Raw genomic sequence first — 24,952 nt, 5'->3', positions numbered from 1 at the left:
AGAAGGCTGATTGGTGTTGTCTCAGTGCAAATTCCAAGTGAGATATAATACCTCCATCTGGAACGTCAGCTCTAAGCTCAACAAGCAACATCAAGTCAAGATTTAACTCTGTATCAGCTCGAAAGTCAGTTTTCAGGAATAGTGTTCTTTCTAATTTTAAAATCCTTTGATGATCTCAAAAAAAAAAATCATTTCTCTCCTCATTGGTGCCTTATGGCCTGAAGGAACATTAATGTGCTTATCTACCGTGTCTTAATTATTCAAAGTGTTATGGAAAGACAGGCTGTTTTCCCGTGCAAATAATCTCAGCCAGGAGAGTTGTTTTTTTCCCTTTTGATATAAAAAGTGAAGCAAGACGCATAATAATTCTTAAAGATATCTTTGATCTCAACACACCTGCTAAGATTCCTAGGGTATGGGAGTTCCCATTGTGGTGCAGTGGAAATGAACCCGACAGGTATCCATGAGGAAGCTATTTTGATCCCTGGCCTTGCTCCGTGGGTTAAAGGATCCCATATTGCCATGAGCTGTGGTGTAGGTCGTAGGTGTGGCTCAGATCCCACATCGCTGTGGCTGTGGTGTAGGCTGGTGGCTGCAGATCTAATTTGACCTCTAGCCTGGGAAACTCCATTGGCTGTGGGTGCGGCCCTAAAAAGCAAAAACAACACAACACAAAACCCGCAATCTGCCACCCTCGGGGGTATGTGAACTTGGGCAAAGTCGTTGCATTTTGGGGGCTAGATTCTAGAAATGGACCTGTTCTAGAGGTGGACTTCTAGCTCAACGTGACTGTGTCTAGGGTTGCTCTAGGGCACGTGCAAGGGAGCTGAGTGAGAGCGAGGTGTGTGTTGGGGGCAGGGTAGCCTGGCCCTTCGAAATGGGGACGTGGGCCAGGAGGTTGTGACGGGGAACTTGCATCACAGCTCAGGGGGCGGAGCGGTGGTGGACTGTCTTAGCCGGTGAGGAAAGTGCTGTCATCTCAGCCGAGTGCCAGCCTCTGGGAGTCTGAGGAGGAGCAGGCAGGGCACCTGTGCCAGCGAACCCGGCCGTGAGAATGGAAACCAAAAGCAGGGAACAAAGTCAGGGAGCGACAGTCATGAGTCCATGAGGAAAGGCTCCTTAAGGAAGGCCAGTGGTGCCCAGCACATGGCAAAGTCCTCAAATTGTTTTAGAGAAATTTGGTGCAAAAGTACGCTGTTCCATCATAGCCAAACTACAAGTTTCTTTTTATTATTATTATTATTTTTTTATTACTCAATGAATTTATCACCTCTGTAGTTGTATAATGATCATCACAATCCAACTTCACAGGATGTCCATCCCACAGCCCAAGCACATCCCCCCCACCCCCCAAATGGTCTCCTCTGGAGACCATAAGTTTTTCAATGTCTGCGAGTCAGCATCTGCTCTGCAAAGAAGTTCTGTCTGTCCTTTTTTCAGATTCCACCTGTCAGTGAAAGCATTTGATGTTGGTGTCTCCTTGTATGGCTGACTTCACTTAGAAGGATATATCTAGGTTCATCCATGTGGCTACAAATGCTGGTATTTTGTTCCATTTAATGGCTGAGTAATATTCCATTGTGTGTATGTACCACATATTCTGGATCCACTCCTCTGTTGATGGACATTTAGGTTGTTTCCATGTCTTGGCTGTTGCAAACAGTGCTGCAGTGCACATCGGAGTACATGTGTCTTTGCGAGTCCTGGTTTTCTCTGGATAGATGCCCAGGAGTGGGATTGCTGGATCCAATGGTAGTTCTATGTTTAGTTTTCTGAGGCATCTCCATACTGCTTTCCACAGTGGTTGCACCAATTGACACTGCCACCCACAGTGTACTAGGGTTCCTTTTTCTCCACACCCTCTCCAGCACTTATTGTTTGGAGACTTTTGGATGCTGGCCATTCTGGCTGGTGTCAGGTGGTACCTCATCGTGGTTTGGATGTGCATTTCTCTACTAATGACTGATGTTGAACATCTTTTCATGTGTGTTTTGGCCATCCGTATGTCTTCTTTGGAGAAGTGTCTGTTTAGATCTTCTGCCCATTTTTTGAGGGGGTTGTTTGGTTTTTTTTGGTATGGAGCTGCAGAAGGTGTTTATACATTTTTGGAGATGAAGCCCTTGTCAGTTGATTCACTTGTAAAGATTTTCTCCCATTCTGTGGGTTGTCTTTTCGTTTTGCTTAGGGTTTCCTTTGCTGTGCAGAAACTTTGAAGTTTGATTAGGTCCCATTTGTTTCTTTTTGTTTTATTGTCAATACTCTAAGAGGTGGATCTGAGAAGATGCTGCTGTCCTTTATGTCAGAGAGTGTCCAGCCTATGTTTTCCTCTAAGCGTTTTATAGTGTCTGGTCTTCTATCTAGGTCTCTCATCCATTTTGAGGTTATTTTCGTGTATGGGGTTAGGGAGTGATCCAGTTTCATTCTTTTCCATGTGGCTGTCCAGTTTTCCCAGCACCACTTATTGAACAAGCTGTCCTTTCTGCATTGTATATCCTTGCCTCCTTTGTCATAGATGAGTTGGCTGTAGGTGCGTGGGTTTCATTCTGGGCTTTCTATCCTGTTCCACTGATCTCTATTTCTGTCTTTGTGCCAGTACCATACAGTTTTGATGACTGTTGCTTTGTCATATAGTCTGAAGTCCAAAAGCCTGATTCCTCCAGCTCCATGTTTCCTGTTCAGGAGGCCTTTGGCTATTCTGGGTCTTTTGTGCTTCCAAACAAACTTTAAAATATTTTGTTCACGTTCTGTGAAAAATGTCCTTGGTCATTTGATAGGGACTGCATGGAATCTGTAGATTGCCTTGGGTAGTATAGTCATTTTGATAATATTAACTCTTCCAATCCCCAAGCATGGTATCTCTTTCCATCTATTTGTGTCATCTTTGATTTCTTGCATCAGTGTCTTATAGTTTTCAGAGGACAGGTCTTTTGTATCTTTAGGTAGGTTTACTCCTAGGTATTTTGTTCTTTTGGATGCAATGGCAAATGGGATTGCCTCCCTAATTTCTCTTGCTGCTCTTTCATTGTGAGTGTATAGAAATGCCATCCATTTCTGTGTATTAAGTTTGTATCTGGTGACTTTGCCACTTTCGTGGATGAGCTCAAACAGTTTTCTGGTAGAGTCTTTAGGATTCTCTGGCTGTAGTATCATGCCATCTGCAAATAGTGATAGTTTTACTTCTTCCTTTCCAATTTGGATTCCTTTGATTTCTTTTACTTCTCTGATTGCCGTGGCTAGGACTTCCAAGACTATGTTGAAGAGTAGTGGCGAGAGAGGACATCCTTGTCTTGATCCTGATCTCAGTGGGAATTCTTTCAGCTTTTCACCATTGAGAAGGATGTTCGCTGTGGGTTTGTCATAGAAGGCCTTTATGATGTTGAGGTAGGTTCCCGCTATGCCCACTTTCTGAAGGGTTTTTATCAGAAATGGGTGTTGGATTTTGTCAAGGGCTTTTTCCGCATCTACTGAGAGGATCATGTGGTTTTTATTCCTCAGTGTGTTAAAGTGGTGTATCACACTGATGGATTTGCAGATATTGAAGAACCCTTGCATCCCTGGGGTAAACCCCACTTGATCATGATGCACAATCCTTTTAATGTATTGTTGGATGCGGTTTGCTAGTATTTTGTTGAGGATTTTTGCATCAATGTTCATCAGTGAAATTGGCCTGTAGTTTTCTTTTGTTCTGGTATCTTTGTCTGGTTTTGGTATCAGGATGATGGTGGCCTCACAGAATGAGTTTGGGAGTGTTCCTTCCTCTGCAGTTTGTTGAAATGGTTTCAGAAGGAGAGGTGTTAGCTCTTCTCTAAATGTGTGATAGAATTCGCCTGTGAAGCCATCTGGTCTTGGACTTTTGTTTGTTGGAAGTTTTTAAATCACCGTTTCCATTTCAGTTCTTGTGACTGGTCCAATCATCTTTTCTATTTCATCTTGGTTTAGTCTTGGAAGATGGTACTTTTCTAAGAATTTGCCCATTTCTTCTAGGTTTTCTGTTTTATTGGCATATAGGTGCATATAGTAGTCTCTTATGATCCTTTGTATTTCTGTGATGTCTATTGTTACTTCTCCTTTTGCATTTCTAATTGTATTGATTTGAATCCTCTTTTTTTTTTTTTGCTATTTCTTGGGCCGCTGAAGTGGCATGTGGAGGTTCCCAGGCTAGGGGTTGAATTGGAGCTGTAGCCATTGGCCTACACCAGAGCCACAGCAATGTGGGATCCAAGCCGAGTCTGCAACCTACACCACAGCTCACGGCAACGCCGGATCGTTAACCTACTGAGCAAGGGCAGGGACCGAACCCGCAACCTCATGGTTACTTGGATTCATTAACCACTGCGCCACGACGGGAACTCCCAGAATCCTCTCTCTTTTTTGCTTGATAAGTCTGGCTAAGGGTTTATCAATTTTGTTGATCTTTTCAAAGAACCAGCTTTTCGTTTCATTGATCTTTTCTATGGTTTTCTTTGTTTGTATTTCATTGATTTCTGCTCTCATCTTTATGATTTATTTCCTTCTGCTCACTTTACCTCTTGTCTGTTCTTCTCCTTCGAGCTGCTTTAGATGTAAAGTGAGCTTGTTGATTTGAGTTTTTTCTTGTTTCCTGAGGTGGGCTTGTCTTGCTATAAACTTTCCTCTTAGAACAGCTTTTGCTGCATCCCATAGGTTTTGGACTGTTGTATCTTTGTTGTCATTTGTTTCTAGGTATTTTTTACTTTCCTCTTTGATTTCTTAAGTGATCCATTGGTTGTTTAGTAGCATGTTGTTGAGTCTCCGCTTGTTTGTGTTTTTTGCAGATTTTTTTCTTGTTGTTGATTTCCAGTCATATAGCATTGTGGTCAGAAAAGATGCTTGATATGATTTCAATTACCTTCAAGTCACTGAGGTTGGATTTGTAGCCCAGAATGTGATCCATCTTAGAGAATGGTCCATGTGCACTTGAGAAGAATGTGTATTCTGTTGCTTCTGAGTGGAATGTCCTATAAATCTCTATTAAGTCCATCTGGTTTAATGCTTCTTTAAGGGCCCGAGTTTCCTTATTGATTTTCTGTCTGGTTGATCTGTCCATTGCTGTAAGTTGGGTGTTAAAGTCCCCCACTATGATTGTGTTATTATTGATTTGTCCTTTTAAGGTTGTTAGCAGTTACCTTATATATTGTGGTAAACCTATGTTGGGTGTGTAGATATTTAAAGTTGTTATATCTTCTTCTTGGAATGATCCTTTGATCATTATGTAATGACCTTCTTTGTCCCTTAAAATATTCTTTGTTTTAAAGTCTATTTTGGAGTTCCCATCGTGGCTCAGTTGGTAATGTATCTGACTGGGAACCCTGAGTTGCAGGTTCAATCACTGGAGTTGCTCAGTGGATTAATGATCTGGCGTTGCCATGAGCTGTGGTGTAGGTTGCAGACGTGGCTCGGATTTGGCGTTGCTGTGGCTCTGTCATAGGCCAGCAGTCGACCCCTAGCCTGGGAACCTCCATGTGCCACGGGAGCAGCCCGAGAAATGGCAAAAAGACTAAAATAAATAAAATCTATTTTGTCTGATATGAGTATTGCTACTCCGGCTTTCTTTTGATCCCCATTTGCATGGAATATTTTCTTCCATCCTCTCACTTTCAATTTGCATGTGTCCCTAGAAGTGAAGTGGGTCTCTTGAAGACAGCATATATATGGATCTTGTTTTTGTATCCATTCAGCCAGTCTGTGTCTTTTGGTTGGGGCGCTTAGTCCATTAACCTTTAAGGTAATTATAGATATGTATGTTCTTATTGCCATTTTATTAATTGCTTTGGATTTGTTTTTGTTGCTCTTTTCTCTTCCCTTCTCCGCTTGTTCTCTCCTCTTCTGGTTTGATGACTGTCTTTAGTGTTGTATTTGAGTTGATTTTTCTGTGTTTGTGTATCCATTGTAGACTTTTGGTTTGCAGTGATTCTGAAGTTTTGATATAAGAGGCTATATGCATATGAGATTGTTTTAAGTTGTTGTTTTCTCAATTGCAAGTTCATCTCCAGTGTCCTGCATTTGTACCCACCTCTTCTCATGATTTCTGATTTGGGTGGCATAATTGTGCATGGATGATTTCATTTCTTTACTGCATATGTACCTTTATGGGTGAGCCTTGTCATTTGTGGTATTTTTGTTTCCTGCTGCTGTCTTTTCTTTTCTGCCTAGAGAAGTTCCTTTAGTAGTTGTTGTAAGGCTGGTTTCGTGTTGCTGAATTCTCTCAGCTTTTGCTTATCTGTGAAGGTTTTGATTTCTCCTTCGAATCTGAATGAGAGCCTTGCTGGGTAGAGTCATCTTGGTTGGAGGTTTTTTCCTTTCATCACGTTAAGTATATCCTGCCACTCCCTTCTGGCCTACAGAGTTTCTGCTGAAAAATCTGCCCATAACCTTATCAGGGTTCCCTTGTATGTGAATCTGTTTCTTTTCCCTAGCTGCTTTCAAGATTTTCTCTTTGTCTTTAATTTTGGTCAGTTTGATTAATATGTGTCTCGGGGTGTTCCTCCTTGGGTTTATTTTATATGGTACTCGTTGTGCTTCCTGGATTTGAGTGAGTGGTTCCTTCCCCATGTGAGGGACGTTTTCGGCTATTATCTCTTGGAATAGTTTTTCTGTCCCCTTCTCTCTCTCTTCTCCTTCTGGCAGCCCGATAATACGGATGTTGGTGCATTTAGTGTTGTCCCAGAGTTCTCTGAGACTCTCTTCATTTGTTTTCAATCTTCTTTCTCTTTTCTGTTCTGCATCCGTAATTTCCATTCATCTGTCCTCCACCTCGCTTATTCATTCTTCTGCCTCCTGTATTCTGCGGTTAGCTGCTTCTAGTGGATTTTTTATTTCCGTTATTGTATTTTGCATCTCTTCTTGTTTAAGTTTGATGTCTTGGATCTCTTTGGCCAGTGTTTCCTGTAAGTTATCCATCTTTGCCTCCAGTTTATTTCCAATGTCTTGCATCATCTTCAGCATCAACAGTCTCAAGTCTTTTGCCTGGAGGCTGAGAATCAGCTCATCACTTAGGTGATTTTCTGGGGTTTTTCCTTTCTCCCTCATCTGAGTTATAGTTCTCTGTCTTTTCATTTCTATAGGTGTTTGGTGTGGTGACCTTTTCCCAGATAATAGAGTTGTAGCCTCTCTTCCTTCTGGTGTCTGCCCCCCTTGTGGCTGAAGTTGGTATGGGGGGCTTGCTGTAGGCTTCCTGATGAGAGGGGCTGATGCCTGCCCCCTGGTAGGTGGAGCTGATTCTAACCCCTCTGGTGGGTGGGGTTTAGTCTCTGGATGGGATTAGAGGCGGCTGTGTGCCTGAGGGGTCTTCAGGCAGCCTGTTTACTGAGGGGTGGGGCTGTGATCCCGCCTGGGTTGTTGTTTGCCCTGGGGCTTCTCAGAGCTGACTGACGGGCGTGGCCAGATTTTCCCAAAATGGCCCCCTCCAGAGAAAGGCTTGTTGCTGAATATTCCCGAGAGCTTTGCCTCCAATGTCCTTCCCTCACAACAAGCCACATTCACCCCTCTTTTCCCAGGATGTCCTCCAAGAACTGCAGGCAGGTTGGACCCAGATTCCTATGGAGTCTTTGCTTTGCCCTGGGACCCCCTGCACGTGAAAGTCCGTGTGTGCCTCTTAAGAATGGGGGTCTCTGTTTCCCCCAGTCCCATGGAGCTCCTGTGCACAAGCCCCAGTGGCCTTCAATGACAGATGCTCCAGGGGCTCTTTCTCCCAGTGCCAGATCCCCATACGTGAGTATGTGATGTGGGGCTCAGAGCTCTCACTCCTGTAGGTGAGTCTCTGTAAACCAGTTAGTTTCCAGTCTGTGGGGCTTCCCACCCGGGAGGTATGGGGTTGTTTATATCATGAAATCATCCCTCCTGCCTCTTGATGTGGCCTCCTCTTTGTCTTCTGGAATAGGATATCTTTTTTAAGGTTTCCAGTCCTTTTGGTTGAAGATTGCTCAGTCTTTAGTTGTGCATTTTGTTGTTTTTAGGAGAGAAGTTGAGCTCCAGTTGTATTCTGCCATGTTAATCCCTTCAGAATTTCTTGATTTTAATATGACAGAATTTATGAGTTTTTTTCTCTTATGGTTATTTCTTCTTTTGCCCTTTTAATGAAATCTTGCTTACTCCACGGTCATGAAAATGTTATCTACAATTTCCTTAAAAACTTTATTGTCATAGTTCCTGTCATAGCGCAGTGGGTCATGAATCCAACTAGGAGCCATGGGGTTGTGGGTTCGGTCCCTGGTCTTGCTCAGTTGGGTTAGGGATCCAGCATTGCCATGAGCTGTGGTGTAGGTTGCAGACACGGCTTGCATCCCACATTGCTGTGGCTCTGGTATAGGCCGGTGGCTACAGCTCCCATTCGATCCCTATCCTGGGAACCTCCATATGCCGTGGGAGCGGCCCTAGAAAAGGCAAAAGGACAACAACAACAAAAAAAGCTTTATTGTCATACCTTTTACATTTTGATAGGCAATGCAACTGGCATTGATTTCTTTTCCCTACTGTTTGATGGGGCCAATATAATTTTCTCATGTAGACAGATGATTGTCCCAGCACTGCTCATTGAGAATGTCATCCTTCCCCCACTGTGAAACCTCTGCTTTTCCATAAATCAGAGGACTGTGTGTGTGTGTGTGTGTGTGTGTGTGTGTGTGTGTGTGTAGTTTGTTCTGTTACCTTTGATTTTATTACACAAACTTCAAAGAACACGTTCATCTAACTATTGAGGGTTTTTTATCTTTGTTTTTCTTTCTTTCGTCTTTATAGGGCATCTCCCACAGCATATGGAAGTTCCCAGGCTAGGGATCAAATCTGAGCTCCAGCTACTGGTCTACACCACAGCCACAACAACAAACAGTGGGATCCAAGCTGTGTCTGCAACCTACCCAGCAGCTCACGGCAATGCCGGATCCTTAACCCACTGATCAAGGCCAGGGATTGAACCCACATCTTCACAGAGACAACGTTGGGTTCTAAACCCACTGAGCCACAGTGGAAACTCCTATTGAGTGTTTGATTGTTGTTACTGTTTTTGTCCATGTTTCGTCTGTAGTCTACTAATATCTGACATTACGATAGAGGCTTCTGGGTTCTTTTGATTTGTGATTGCTTTGTACATCTTTTTTCATTTTTTTACTATCATTTTGCTTGTATATTTATATTTGAAGTGAATTTCTTGCAGGTAACTTACCATTGAGTAATTTTTTTTGGGGGGTACACCTGCTGCTTGTGGAAGTTCCCAGGCCAGGGATCGAGCTGAGCCACTGCGATGACACCTCTGGATCCTTAACTCTGTGCCACAGGAGAACTCCGATAATTGGGTAATTTTTTTTTTTTTTTTTACCAACCTATTTCTTTAAATTGGCAGAGTTAGACCATTTACATTTAAGTAAGTATTGGTACATTAGGGCTTAAGCTTGCCTTTTAGTTTTGTTTTTTATTTCTCTGTTTTCATTTTCCTGCCTTCCTATAGGTCCCTTGAATGTTTTTTAGAATTTCATTTTGATATATCCCTAATGTTCTTGAATGTAATTGTTCATATAGGTTTTTAGTTGTTGCTTTAGGCTTTGCATTTTGTATATGCACGGCAATATATATATATTTATTTATATCTATATATAGATATATAAAAGTATATATAGATATATATCTAACTATATACATATACATATGTAACTTGTCACATGTACTAGAGTCATCATTTTACCAGGTTGATGTATTTATTCCACTATGTGTGTTTTCGAGTTTTCAGGAACTGTGGTTTGGCGTCTGCCATTAATTTTGGAATGTTTTCTGCCGTGTTACTTCAAATATTTCTTCTACTCACTTTTCTCTTCCCCTGGTGTTCTGTTTGTTTTTCTCTGTCAGGTGACAAAGAAGGCCTGGAGGGGTAGGAGCAGGGAGAATTCTCTTCCACCTGTTGGGCGAAATCTCTGGCAGGCGTTTTCCCCAGAGAGTCGGCTCTGTGGTGAAACCACGCTGGGTGTATTTTGCAGTGTTGGCCCTTTTCCCTGTCAGATTCAAGGGCATCGTTCTCAGATCTTCTGAGGACCCGGTGATGCTCCTGGAGGCGGCCGGACCTTCTTCCAAAGTGTACAGCCCAGAGGAATTTCTTAGATGCACACCAGTGGTGCTCAGCTGCAGCATCCATCACAGTGATCACTGCTGTGTTCTGCCAGAGTCTGTGGCCCCGGAGGCGTCTGCTCCAGGGAAGGATCGCAGCGGGGACTCTGTCCACAGAGAGCTGGAGGAGGGCTGGTTTCCCTGACACGTCGGTTCTCCACTGGACCCAGTAGAAACCACTGATCTCCAGCATGTCCAGCTGCGGCTGGTCGTAAAGGAGAAACGTGACGACATCCACGCTCTCTACAGGTTGGAGCTGAGTCTGGGAGGCTTTCGGGCTAACTTTTCATTGTGTTTGCTCGAGTTCATGGATGGAAGAGACAGAAGCTGCAGGATCTGGGCTGCTGACTGCGGAAAAAGTAAGATTCAAAAATAATTGATCAAATAAATTAAACGCTCATTTGACATGGCTGATGTCATCCCCGTTTTAAGAATGGGAAAACTATAGTTTGGATGTTAAACAGTTTAGCTTTAGAATCAATAGGGACCGCATCCCAGGGCCTTTCACCAAAATTTTATATTCTTGATGTAAAATAGAGAACTTTAAGAAACCTTTGTCATTTAGTGTTCTTATATAATATTACATTTAGTTAAGTGTTAACGTAAATTAAAGGGAAAAACAGTATGAGCTGAAGTAATGATGACTGTTATTTACAGAATATATTGAACTGGACTTCCAGAGGAGGCTAGAATTTTCTTGACCGAGTGGGAGAGAGGGTTCCAGGTGTTTTCCAGGGAACAGAGTAAGCAAAATGAGGAATATTGCCTGATGGGAGTAAGCCATCCCAGGAAAGGAAGCCAGAGAGTAAAGGGGGGCTAAAATTCTCATTTAAAACTAAAAGTAATTCCATCTCATGTCTTCCAATCTGGACAAGTAGTTCTTTTTTTTTTTTCTTTTGCTTTTTAGGGCCACACCCACAGCACATGGAGGTTCCCAGGCTTAGGATCGAATTGGAGCTGTAGCCGCCAGCCTACACCACAGCCACAGCAACGCCAGATCCCTGACCCACTGAGCGAGGCCAGGGATCAAACCTGCATCTTCATGGATACCAGTCGGATTCGTTTCTGCTGAGCCACGATGGGAACTCCCCGGACAAGCTGTTCTTGGTTTGTTGTAAGAGTGAACAGGTGGTTAATTCTTCTGAGAACCACAACCTGGAAATGGGGAAACAAGGCTTCCTCGTGTTTTCTCTACTAGAGCCCCTCTCGGAGGAAGGGCCTGCGGAAAGAATGGATGCCTGCAAATTGCCAGGGTGGTGAGTCCTGGGTCTGCCTGAAGGTATGTGCATTGGTGCCCAGAGGCAGCTAAGAATAAGCTCATAGTCACGTGTGCATGGAAATGACAGGTTAAAGAAGGCAGTGCTAATCGAGAGAGGTGTGGTACATGAAAACGCCTTCAAAAATTAAAGACTCGGCGGACTCCTTAAATTAGGGAATAATGCTGAGTCTTCCAGAGACTCACCTTGAGTGAAACCACTAAAGCACGTGTGGGGCTCAAACATCCCACCCGGCGGATTGTCCTACAATCGCCTCACACACAGATTGTCCTGCCGTCAACACAGTGGGCGAGAGAATAGGACTTCACTGCCTTGTCTGTCATCTGAGCCCCAGAAGTTCTGAGGCCCAGCGAGGGGGGGGCTGCTGGCTTGAAGCTGGGCAGCTCCACTGGTCAACTGTGTTGCCTCCTGAACTTCCTGAGCTACTCTGAGCTGTGGTCTTGGAGATGACGGTGGGGTGGGGCGGGGCGGGGTGGGGTCATGAGAGGTCCTGGAAATTGGGGGTATGGCCTTTGAACCTGCTTCTCCACTTGGTGTTCAGGAGTCGAATACTGTGCCTCCCAAACTCTTAATTCCTGTCTTAAGACCCTTCCTCTGAGAGCTCAGAAGGATGTGGCCATTGTGCCCTTGAAGTGTGGCTGGGGAGGGGATGCAAAAATAGGACTTAGGTAGAGCCGTGGGCTCATGACCGACAGGACATAGCAAGGAGGCAGCAGCCCGTCTCCGCAGGCATGCACTACAAACTCCTTCCCCCGGGAGACGTTTTCTGTAACACTCCTGAAAGAGGGCAGTTTAGCCTCAGCTTGAATAGTTCCTGTTCCAGGGACTGGAGACCCCTTTGCAACATGGTGCCAAGGTGGGAGCTGTCAGAAGCTCGTAGAGATTAAATCTGCCCCAACGGAAGAAAGGAGTGGCTAAGTTTCCTTAGAAGAACCTAGGGCTGGTTGAGGCTGAGGAGCGAGGTTGGTGGTGTGGACTATTATGGAATAAAGTGGTATCTCGCACTCATGATCTCTCACAGCCATCGCAGAGACGCTCAAGCAGCAGCCAGGGGCTCCGGACCAAGGTGATAAGGAATGACCCTGAACTTGGCGAGTGAAGGCTAAAATAGGAATGGTGGGCTGGAAAAAGACAAGAAGAGGATTGTGGGTATCAGGGTGAAGGCAAAACCGTGCAGCCAAGCTGGCCGGCAGGACAGCCCCGAGCTGGGGACTTGGTAGAATCTGCCTAAATCTCTGTGCAGCAGCCCTGAGCCACTGGGGCGTGTCTCCTGCCGAATTACACAGCCATGCACTTCGAGCTTCAGGTAAGAAAGAGAATCCACCCTGTTGAGGCAGGCATCTGGCAGGCGGAAGAGAGATTCATTACTCCCGGAAATGCATCCTCTTGTTTCTGTCGACCTGAGGAAAAGGGAAATGTTTCCTCCTGGAAATGCAGTCGGGGAGGCCATTCCATCACACGTTCAAACCTCTACTTCCCCCCTCAAGAATTTTTTTCTCCTGTTGGAGATGTTGCAGAGTCCATTACCTTGATCTGGTGCACGTTGTTTTAAGTACTATTTCTTCCGGCAGTAACTAGATGGAAATGCTCCCTTTAATATATTGGATTTGGGAAACTGTTTTCCCATCTTCTCCAGCTAATTGCGTATAAACAGAATCCGAATGTATGTAGAGTGAATGTAGAGTGTATTATAACATGTTAATTACAGGTATAAATATAATGTCAAGGGGATTCAGGGAAAATATGCAGTGACTTTCAAAAGGAAATTCAGAAGCTGTCCGTGGTTGGTTTTTCTGGTGTGTGTGGTGGCTTCTGTGATGCCCCTTTTCCAAGGCGAGTGACAGCCCGTCCTAGTTGCCTACTGTAGGTATGTAGTGGAGACGTCCATAAGGCACTGAGAGCTAAGATGTAGCTACAGGGTTAGCTCTCTTGGCACACAACCAACGGGAGGAGAGAGCAGGCTGCCTTTCCTTATTTTTTCATACACTCTGCATACATTCGGATTCTGTTTATATGTCATTGAGGCACCATAGATTTCCTAAGCTATTTTCAAGTGTTGAGCTATGCTTGTTGTTATTGGAGCTGTAGCATCCTAATATTCTTTTATTTTAAAACCGAGATATAGTTGACATACATTGTTGTGTTAGTTTCAGGTGTACAGCAAAGTGATTCAGTTTCATGTATGTACAGTGTGTGTGTGTATATGAAAGTCCTGTTGTCTGTTTTATATATAGTAATGTGTATATCTACTAATCCCAAACTCCTAACTTATCCCTCCTTACCCCTTTCCCCTTTGGTACCCACAAGTCTGTTCTGTCTGTGAGTCTGTTTTTGTTTTGTAAATAAGTTCATTTGTGTCATATTTTAGATTCCACATATAAGTGATATCATATGGTATGTGTCTTTCTCTGTCTGACTTACTTTACTTAGTACGATAATCTCTAGCTGCATCCATGCTGCTGCACATGGCATTCTTTCTTTTTTATAGCTAAGTAATATTCCATCATATATGAATATGCCCCACATCTTTATCCATTCCTCCGCCAATGGACATTTAGGTTGCTTCCATGTCTTGACTCTTGTAAATAGTGCTGCATGTTGTCTTTTTGAATTAAAGTATTAGTCTTTTCTGGATTAATATTCTTGTTTCTGTTATCAGTGAGTTTCAGGCTTCCCCTCATAATGCACACGGAAAGGCTCAGAGCTGGAAAACAGTAAGGCCAGAAGGCAGACGATGATCTTTATGGGCATATAAATCATAACTCTATTCCTCCACCATTACTTGGTGTCAGACATTCAGCCAGATATTAAAAGAGATTTTAGATCTATCTATTTTTCTTAATCCATTAAACCAGTACTTATCAAGCTCCTAGCATGCTGGCCTCAGCGTTAGTCCTGGAGCAGAAAAAGAAGCACATAAACCCTCACTGAGGCGGTAAGAGCCTTGAGCCTGAGGCACAAACAACCTCCCCCTGGGAGTGGGCTCCTGGGCCCGGGGTGCCCGCAGCCTCTTGCCAGCAGAGGAAGCGGGGCTGGAGCATTTTCTAGGACCTGATAGTGCCCTTGGCCAGATGCAGAGAAGCCAAAAGCACACCAGTCTGGGCAGGGGGTCTTCTCTTGTTGCTGCTAAAAAGCAGTGCGATGGGGCAGTTGATTCAAATCATCTCCAGGCTCGTGTTCTCATTCGTCAGGTGAGGCGATTTAAAGGAAACCTCAGAAAGTGTGTGTGTGTGTGTGTGTGTGTGTGTGTGTGTGTGTGTGTGTGTGTGTGTGTGTGTGTGTGTGTGTGTGTGTGTGTGTGTGTGTGTGTGTGTGTGTGTGTGTGTGTGTGTGTGTACAGATACATAGTTTGTTTTCATCTAGAATTATTAGGGTTGAAGTTTCTCATCTATTAATCTGGACCTGCTGCTTTTCTGCCCACTTTTTGGCTATTTTTCTGCTTTATCTCTGTTGACATTCCCCTAACGGTCAAAACAAACTGTTGCTCAGCTCTGCCCAAACCTAGTTCTTCTTTTAAATCTCTGCTTCTCCAATTTTCCATCCATTTCCTAAACAGAAAACCAAGAAAGGAAGAACTCAACAGAGAGAAACGATACGTCTTTGGTCAGCAGCTTCCTCTAAATTACATTTGTTAGAGCCCGGCCTTTTCATATCTTACTTAATGTGTTCCATCGAGGTGATTTTTCAACTTTGAGGTTTCTTCTTTCATTCCAAAAAGCGAGAGGTTAATTTCTTGCTTTTAAAAGATTAATAGCAACTAATTGGGAACTATGATAAAGGCAAAAGAGAGCTTCATTAAGAATTGCTGACAGGGGTCGCTTTTGGGGAAAATGTAAGGAGAGCTAAGGCAATGATGTATTTTTAGACCCCCTTTTCTAATGGATTCTCACTGCAAAAAAATTTACATAGGGCCAACAAAGAGTGTGGCAAGAGAATATATTGCTCAGACAGCCAGGTAGCTGAACTTGAAGAATCAGCGGCAATGATTTCTCCCAGCACAGGAGGCTGTAGTGGGAATACTGGAGGCTGTAGTGGGAATACTGTTGCATCAAGTATCAAGAGATCTGGCCTCTAACCTGGCATCTAACACAATTGTGTGTTCTAGGGAAAGTTATTTCATGTCTCTGTGTTGTCTGCGGAGTGAGGACAACAGCTCCAGGTCTAGTTAGCCATCACTGCAGAAAAAGTCACCCCAAAACGTCCATGCCATCCTTTGGTCGTGAGTGAGTCTGCTGGTTCCAGATGTTACAGGCCTGCCTGGGTTCAAGGGGAGCAGAAGCAGGTCCCATCTCTTCTACAAGAGCATTTAGAATGGGAGATAGGCTTGTAGCCATTTCTAGAAAATACATACATTCCACCTAAGCTACCGTTTTTTTTACTTTCTTCCCTTTTATTTTATTTATTAAAAATGTATTAAAATAGAGTTGATTTACAGTGTTGTGTTAGCTTCAGGTATACAGCGAAGTGATTTTGTTATGTGTGTGTGTGTGTATATATATACATGTACATATATAGCACATACATTATGTATCTATATATGGTGCATGCACATGTATCTATTCTTTTTAAAATTCTTTTCCTTCATAGGTTATTACAGGACATTGAGTAGAGTTCCCTGTATTATTATACAGTAGCTCCTTGTTGGTTGTCTCTTTTATACATAGTAGTGTGTATTTTTTAGTCCCAATCTCCGAATTTCTCCCTCACCTCCCACTTTTCCCTTTGGTAACCCTAAGTTTGTTTTCTATGTCTATGAGTCCATTTCTGCTTTGTTCATTTGTACCATTTTTTAAGCTACCATTTTTAATGCTTCATCAAGGCCATAGACTAGGGGATGCTTATTATCTTTTGTTTTTTCAACAGTTTGCACCAACTCAAATATTTTTTGGTTATGGACTTCTCGTAGGCTTTCTTTTCTACGTATCTATTTCATTAATTTGTGTGTTTTAACTTATTTTCCCCAGCCTCATTGAGATAACATTGACACATAATACCGGGTTGGTTTAAGGCATACGGCGAGTTGATTGGTACATTTGCATATTGCAAAATGATTGCAGCCAGAGCATCAGCCAACCCTTCCATCCCATCACATAACTGCCATTTCCTTTTCATGATGAAAACATTAACATCTGCTCTCTTAGCCATTCTCAGGTATATGGTGCGCTATTATTAACTGTCATCACCATACTGTGCAAGAGCTGCAGGACTTAATCTTAGAGCTGGAAGTTGGTCTGTGCATATTTTAAATGTTTATTTAAAATCCAGCTGAGACCTTATTATTGAGGAGAGAGCTTTTATATCTTAAGAGCTATATGTGTGATAGATAAGTTGCAAATATAAGTGAAATATCATTGCTTTTGAGCTGGCCTGAACAATTCTCTAAGGACTGCTGTGATTGAATTAAGCCCTAGCTAGGATCTGTAGGCCAAATCCTTGAGGATGGCTGTGGTGGGACACTGTTTTCTTTGCTTCCTCAACAGGAAATATAAAATGATAACATTGGATGAGTCTCTGTGGGTCAGAGAGGAGGCTGGGGAGCTGTGTTGCTGCTGCACCTTGAGCTTTGCAGACAGAGGTCCGCCAATAAGGTCCTTCCCCCAGGTTCCTCTCAGGGTCAGTGGCCAAGACTGGAACCTGGTAGTTTCTCTCGGAGAAGGAAAATACAAGTGATCAGAATAGAACTTCCGAGTCAAGATTAAGATGGCGGAATAGAAGGACTGGAGCTCAACCTCTCTCCTAAACACAACAAAATGCACAACTAAAGGCTGAGCAGTCTTCAACCAAAAGGACTGGAAACCTTAAAAAAGATATCCTACTCCAGAAGACAAAGAGGAGGCCACATCAAGAGGTAGGAGGAACAATTTCATAATATAAACAACCCCATACCTCCCGGGTGGGAAGCCCCACAGACTGGAAACTAACTGGTTTACAGAGACTCACCTACAGGAGTGAGAGTTCTGAGCCACACATCAAACTCTCACCTGTGGGGACCTGGCACTGGGAGAAAGAGCCCCTGGAGCATCTGTCATTGAAGGCCACTGGGGCTTGTGCACAGGACCTCCATGGGACTGGGGGAAACAGAGACCCCCATTCTTAAAAGGCACACACGGACTTTCACGTGCAGGGGGTCCCAGGGCAAAGCAAAGTCTCCATAGGAATCTGGGTCCAACCTGCCTGCAGTTCTTGGAGGACATCCTGGGAAAAGAGGGGTGAATGTGGCTTGTTGTGAGAGAAGGACATTGGAGGCAAAGCTCTCGGGAATATTCAGCAACAAGCCTTTCTCTGGAGGGGGCCATTTTGGGAAAATCTGGCCCCACCCGTCAGTCAGCTCTGAGAAGCCCCAGGGCAAACAACAACCCAGGCGGGATCACAGCCCCACCCCTCAGTAAACAGGCTGCCTGAAGACCCCTCAGGCACACAGCCGCCTCTAATCCCATCCAGAGACTAAACCCCACCCACCAGAGGGATTAGAATCAGCTCCACCTACCAGGGGGCAGGCATCAGCCCCTCTCATCAGGAAGCCTACAGCAAGCCCCCCATACCAACTTCAGCCACAAGGGGGGCAGACACCAGAAGGAAGAGAGGCTACAACTCTATTATCTGGGAAAAGGTCACCACACCAAACACCTATAGAAATGAAAAGACAGAGAACTATAACTCAGATGAGGGAGAAAGGAAAAACCCCAGAAAATCACCTAAGTGATGAGCTGATTCTCAGCCTCCAGGCAAAAGACTTGAGACTGTTGATGCTGAAGATGATGCAAGACATTGGAAATAAACTGGAGGCAAAGATGGATAACTTACAGGAAACACTGGCCAAAGAGATCCAAGATATCAAACTTAAACAAGAAGAGATGCAAAATACAATAACAGAAATAAAAAATTCACTAGAAGCAGCTAACCGCAGAATACAGGAGGCAGAAGAATGAATAAGCAAGGTGGAGGACAGATTAGTGGAAATTATGGATGCAGAACAGAAAAGAGAAAGAAGATTGAAAACAAATGAAGAGAGTCTCTGGGACAACACTAAACGCACCAACATCTGTATTATCGGGCTGCCAGAAGGAGAAGAGAGAGAGAAGGGGACAGAAAAAATATTCCAAGAGATAACAGCCGAAAACTTCCCTCACATGGGGAAGGAACCACTCACTCAAATCCAGGAAGCACAACGAGTACCATATAAAATCAACCCAAGGAGGAACACCCCGAGACACATATTAATCAAACTGACCAAAATTAAAGACAAAGAGAAAATCTTGAAAGCAGCTGGGGGAAATAAACAGATTAACATACAAGGGAGGAGTTCCCGTTGTGGCGCAGTGGTTAACGAATCCGACTAGGAACCATAAGGTTGCGGGTTCGGTCCCTGCCCTTGCTCAGTGGGTTAATGATCTGGCGTTGCCGTGAGCTGTGGTGTAGGTTGCAGACGCAGCTTGGATCCCGCGTTGCTGTGGCTCTGGTATAGGCCAGTGGCTACAGCTCCGATTGGACCCCCTAGCCTGGGAATCTCCATATGCCGTGGGAGCGGCCCAAAAAATAGCAAAAAGACAAAAAAAAAAAAAAATTCCTGACTTCCACATGTTATGAGTGTGGTTAAAAAAAAAAAAAAAAAACATACAAGGGAACCCTGATAAGGTTTTGGGCATATTTTTCAGCAGAAACTCTGTAGGCCAGAAGGGAGTGGCATGATATACTTAACATGATGAAACAAAAAATCCTCCAACCAAGATTACTTTACCCAGCAAGGCTGTCATTCAGATTCAAAGGAGAAATCAAAACCTTCACAGATAAGCAAAAACTGAGAGAATTCAGCAACACGAAACCAGCCTTACAACAACTACTAAAGGAACTTCTCTAGGCAGAAAAGAAAAGACAGCAGCAGGAAACAAAAATACCACAAATGACAAGGCTCACCCATAAAGGTACATATGCAGTAAAGATACGAAATCATAATCATTCACAATTATGCCACCCAAATCAGAAATCATGAGAAGAGGTGGGTACAAATGCAGGACACTGGAGATGAACTTGCAATTAAGAAAACAACAACTTAAAACAATCTCATATACATATAGCCTCTTATATCAAAACTTCAGAATCACTGCAAACCAAAAGTCTACAATGGATACACAAACACAGAAAAATCAACTCAAATACAACACTAAAGACAGTCATCAAACCAGAAGAGGAGAGAACAAGCGGAGAAGGGAAGAGAAAAGAGCAACAAAAACAAATCCAAAGCAATTAATAAAATGGCAATAAGAACATACATATCTATAATTACCTTACGTGTTAATGGACTAAACGCCCCAACCAAAAGACACAGACTGTCTAAATGGATACAAAAACAAGATCCATATATATGCTGTCTTCAAGAGACCCACTTCACTTCTAGGGACACATGCAAATTGAAAGTGAGAGGATGGAAGAAAATATTCCATGCAAACGGGGATCAAAAGAAAGCCGGAGTAGCAATACTCAGACAAAATAGACTTTAAAATGAAGAATATTTTAAGGGACAAAGAAGGTCATTACATAATGATCAAAGGATCAATCCAAGAAGGAGATATAACAATTTTAAATATCTACACACCCAACATAGGTTCACCACACTGTATAAGGCAACTGCTAACAACCTTAAAAGCACAGATCAACAATAACACAATCATAGGGGCAGACTTTAACACCCAACTTACAGCAATGGACAGATCAACCAGGCAGAATATAAGGAAACATGGTTAGGGTTAGGGTTAGGGTTAGGGTTAGGGTTAGGGTTAGGGTTAATGAAGCATTAAGCCAGATGGACTTAATAGAGATTTATAGGACATTCCATCCAAAAGCAACAGAATACACATTTTTCTCAAGTGCACATGGAACGTTCTCTAAGATGGATCAAATCCTGGGCTACAAATCCAACCTCGATAAATTCAAGAAAATGGAAAACAGGAGTTCCCATTGTGGCACAGTGGTTAACAAATCCGACTAGGAACCATGAGGTTGTGGGTTTGATCCCTGGCCTTGCCCAATGAGTTAAGGATCTGGCGTTGCTGTGAGCTGTGGTGTAGGTTGCAGACGAGGCTCAGATCCTGTGTTGCTGTGGCTCTGGCATAGGCTGGTGGCTACAACTCCGATTAGACCCCTAGGCTGGGAATCTTCATATGCCGCTGGAGTGGCCTTAGAAAAAGGCAAAAATACAAAAAAATAATTGGAATCATATCAAGCATCTTTTCCAACCAAAATGCTATACAACTTGAAATCAACAAGAAAAAACCTGCAAAAAAACACAACCACGTGGAGACTCAACAACATGCTACTTAACAACCAATGGATCACTGAAGAAATCAAAGAGGAAATTAAAAAATACCTAGAAGCAAATGACAACAAAGATACAACAGTCCAAAACCTATGGGATGTAGCAAAAGCTGCTCTAAGAGGAAAGTTTATAGCAAGACAAGCCCACCTCAGGAAACAAGAAAAAACTCAAATCAACAAGCTAACTTTACATCTAAAGCAGCTCGAAGGAGAAGAACAGACAAGAGGTAAAGTGAGCAGAAGGAAAGAAATCATAAGGATCAGAGCAGAAATCAATGAAATACAAACAAAGAAAACCACAGAAAAGATCAATGAAACGAAAAGATGGTTCTTTGAAAAGATCAACAAAATTGATAAACCCTTAGCCAGACTTATCAAGTTAAAAGAGAGAAGACTCAAATCAGTACAATTAGAAATGCAAGAGGAGAAGTAAGAACGGACATCACAGAAATACAAAGGATCATAAGAGACTACTATATGCAACTATATGCCAATAAAACAGAAAACCTCAAAGAAATGGACAAATTCTTAGAAAAGTACAATCTTCCAAGACTAAACCAAGATGAAATAGAAAAGATGAATGGACCAGTCACAAGAACTGAAATGGAAACGGTGATTTAAAAACTTCCAACAAACAAAAGTCCAGGACCAGATGGCTTCACAGGCAAATTCTATCACACATTTAGAGAAGAGCTAACACCTCTCCTTCTGAAACTATTTCAAAAAACTGCAGAGGAAGGAACACTCCCAAACTCATTCTGTGAGGCCACAGAATGATACCAAAACCAGACAAAAACACCACAAAAGAAGAAAACTACAGGCCAACTTCACTGATGAACATCGATGCAAAAATCCTCAACAAAATACTAGCAAACCGCATCCAACAATACATTAAAAGGATTGTGCATCATGATTAAGTGGGGTTTACCCCAGGGATGCAAGGGTTCTTCAATATCTGCAAATCCATCAGTGTGATACACCACTTTAACACACTGAGGAATAAAAACCACATGATCCTCTCAGTAGATGCGGAAAAAGCCCTTGACAAAATCCAACATCCATTTAATGATAAAAAACCCTTCAGAAAGTGGGCATAGAGGGAACCTACCTCAACATCATAAAGGCCGTCTATGACAAACCCACAGCGAACATCCTTCTCAATGGTGAAAAGCTGAAAGAATTCCCGCTGAGATCAGGATCAAGACAAGGATGTCCTCTCTCGCCACTACTCTTCAACATAGTCTTGGAAGTCCTAGCCACGGCAATCAGAGAAGTAAAAGAAATCAAAGGAATCCAAATTGGAAAGGAAGAAGTAAAACTATCACTATTTGCAGATGACATGATACTACAGCTAGAGAATCCTAAAGACTCTACCAGAAAACTGTTTGAGCTCATCCACGAATGTGGCAAAGTCACCGGATACAAACTTAATACACAGAAATGGATGGCATTTCTATACACTCACAATGAAAGAGCAGCAAGAGAAATTAGGGAGGCAATCCTGTTTGCCATTGCATCCAAAAGAACAAAATACCTAGGAGTAAACCTACCTAAAGATACAAAAGACCTGTCCTCTGAAAACTATAAGATACTGATGCAAGAAATCAAAGATGACACAAATAGATGGAAAGAGATACCATGCTTGGGGATTGGAAGAGTTAATATTATCAAAATGACTATACTACCCAAGGCAATCTACAGATTCCATGCAGTCCCTATCAAATGACCAAGGACATTTTTCACAGAACGCGAACAAAATATTTTAAAGTTTGTTTGGAAGCACAAAAGACCCAGAATAGCCAAAGGCCTCCTGAACAGGAAACATGGAGCTGGAGGAATCAGGCTTTTGGACTTCAGACTATATGACAAAGCAACAGTCATCAAAACTGTATGGTACTGGCACAAAGACAGAAATAGAGATCAGTGGAACAGGATAGAAAGCCCAGAATGAAACCCACGCACCTACAGCCAACTCATCTATGACAAAGGAGGCAAGGATATACAATGCAGAAAGGACAGCTTGTTCAATAAGTGGTGCTGGGAAAACTGGACAGCCACATGGAAAAGAATGAAACTGGATCACTCCCTAACCCCATACACGAAAATAACCTCAAAATGGATGAGAGACCTAGATAGAAGACCAGACACTATAAAACGCTTAGAGGAAAACATAGGCTGGACACTCTCTGACATAAAGGACAGCAGCATCTTCTCAGATCCACCTCTTAGAGTATTGACAATAAAACAAAAAGAAACAAATGGGACCTAATCAAACTTCAAAGTTTCTGCACAGCAAAGGAAACCCTAAGCAAAACGAAAAGACAACCCACAGAATGGGAGAAAATCTTTACAAGTGAATCAACTGACAAGGGCTTCATCTCCAAAAATGTATAAACACCTTCTGCAGCTCCATACCAAAAAAAACCAAACAACCCCCTCAAAAAATGGGCAGAAGATCTAAACAGACACTTCTCCAAAGAAGACATACGGATGGCCAAAACACACATGAAAAGATGTTCAACATCACTCATTAGTAGAGAAATGCACATCAAAACCACGATGAGGTACCACTTGACACCAGCCAGAATGGCCATCATCCAAAAGTCTCCAAACAGTAAGTGCTGGAGAGGGTGTGGAGAAAAAGGAACCCTAGTACACGGTGGGTGGGAGTGTCAATTGGTGCAACCACGTGGAAAACAGTATGGAGATGCCTCAGAAAACTAAACATAGAGCTAGCACTGGATCCAGCAATCCCACTCCTGGGCATCTATCCAGAGAAAACCACGACTCACAAAGACACATGTACTCCGATGTGCACTGCAGCACTGTTTGCAACAGCCAAGACATGGAAACAACCTAAATGTCCATCGACAGAGGAGTGGATCAAGAAGATGTGGTACATACACACAATGGAATATTCCTCAGCCATTAAAAGGAACGAAATACCAGCATTTTTAGCAACATGAATGGACCTAGACATTATCCTGCTAAGTGAAGTCAGCCATACAAGGAGACACCAACATCAAATGCTTTAACTGAAAAAAGGACAGACGGAACTTCTTTGCAGAACAGATGCTGACTCACAGACATTGAAAAACTTTTGGTCTCCGGAGGAGACAGTTTGGGGGGTGGGGGATGTGCTTGGGCTGTGGGATGGACATCCTGTGAAACTGGATTGTGATGACCATTATACAACTACAGAGGTGATAAATTCATTTCCGTAATAATAAAGAAAATCATAACATTACCGTTCGCCCTCAGCACGAAGATACTGCAGTGGCAGAAAAAGGCCTGTGGTAGCTTAGGGTTCCTGGTGGTCTCTCACTGGGGCCTGAGTGAAGCTCTTGGCAGCTGTTCTGGCTCATGGAATTTCCGTCTTCTGCCATCCCTCTGCAGTCTCAGTGGAGGTGCCACTGTGTACTGGTTAAAAACCTTGCCTGCCATGTGAAAAGAAGCTCAATGTCACTAATTTTTAGAGAAAAGCAACTCAGAACTACAATGAGGCAGTACCTCACACCAGGCAGAATGGCCATCATGCAGAAGTCTACAGATAACAAATGCTGGAGAGGGTGTGGAGGAAAGGGAACCCTCCTGTGCTGTTGGCGGGAATGTAAATTGGTGCATTCGCTATGGAGAACAGTAGATAGTCCTTAAAAAACTAAAAATAGAACTAACCATGTGATCCAGCAATCTCACTCCCAGGCATATGTCTGAAGAAAATTATCATTTGAAAAGGTACATGCACCCCAGTGTGCATTGCAGCGCTATTCACAATAGCCAAAACATGGAAACAGCCTAAATGTCCGTAACAAGAGGACTAATAAAGGAGATATGGTACATAGACACAATGGAATGTTACTCAGTCATGAAAAAGAACAAAATAATGCCATTTGCAGCAACATGGATGATTTAGAGATTATGATACGAAGCAAAGTAAGTCAGGCAAAGACATGTATCTATGTCATCACTTATATGCGGAATCTAAAATATGACACAAAGGAACTGACTGATACAACAGAAACAGACTCATAAACATGGAACACAAATTTATCATTACCAAAGGAGGAAGGCTGGGGGAGGGAGGGATAACTTAGGAATTTAGGATTAATAGATACACACCATTGCCTATGAAATAAACAAGGCCCTACTATGTAGCACAAGGAACTATATTCAGTGCCTTATAATAAATCATAAGGGAGAAGAATATAAAAAGAATATATATATATGTATATACATGTAACCAAATCATTTGC

At 42.9% G+C, this 24,952-nt stretch overlaps 1 long non-coding RNA gene across 2 annotated transcripts in view; it reads right to left on the bottom strand.

Moving 5' to 3' along the window:
• The window catches only part of LOC110257611 (uncharacterized), a 332,943-nt gene that overhangs the window by 15,159 nt on the left and 292,832 nt on the right, over positions 1-24,952 (bottom strand). For both annotated transcript variants that reach the window (XR_014833452.1, XR_014833451.1), the window contains exons 3-4: positions 23,948-24,136; positions 9,815-10,458 (exon numbers count right to left, since the gene is read on the bottom strand). This is a non-coding gene — a long non-coding RNA (uncharacterized LOC110257611). The remainder of the gene's footprint in view (positions 1-9,814; positions 10,459-23,947; positions 24,137-24,952) is intronic.

Source organism: Sus scrofa, chromosome 18 (assembly GCF_054392235.1).
Source record: "Sus scrofa isolate SSC_HxYL_T2T_F1_AM1 chromosome 18, Sscrofa_HxYL_maternal_Yorkshire_Landrace_v2.0, whole genome shotgun sequence".
Taxonomy (NCBI): Eukaryota; Metazoa; Chordata; class Mammalia; order Artiodactyla; family Suidae; genus Sus; species Sus scrofa.
This window is presented reverse-complemented; position numbering and strand designations above follow the sequence as displayed.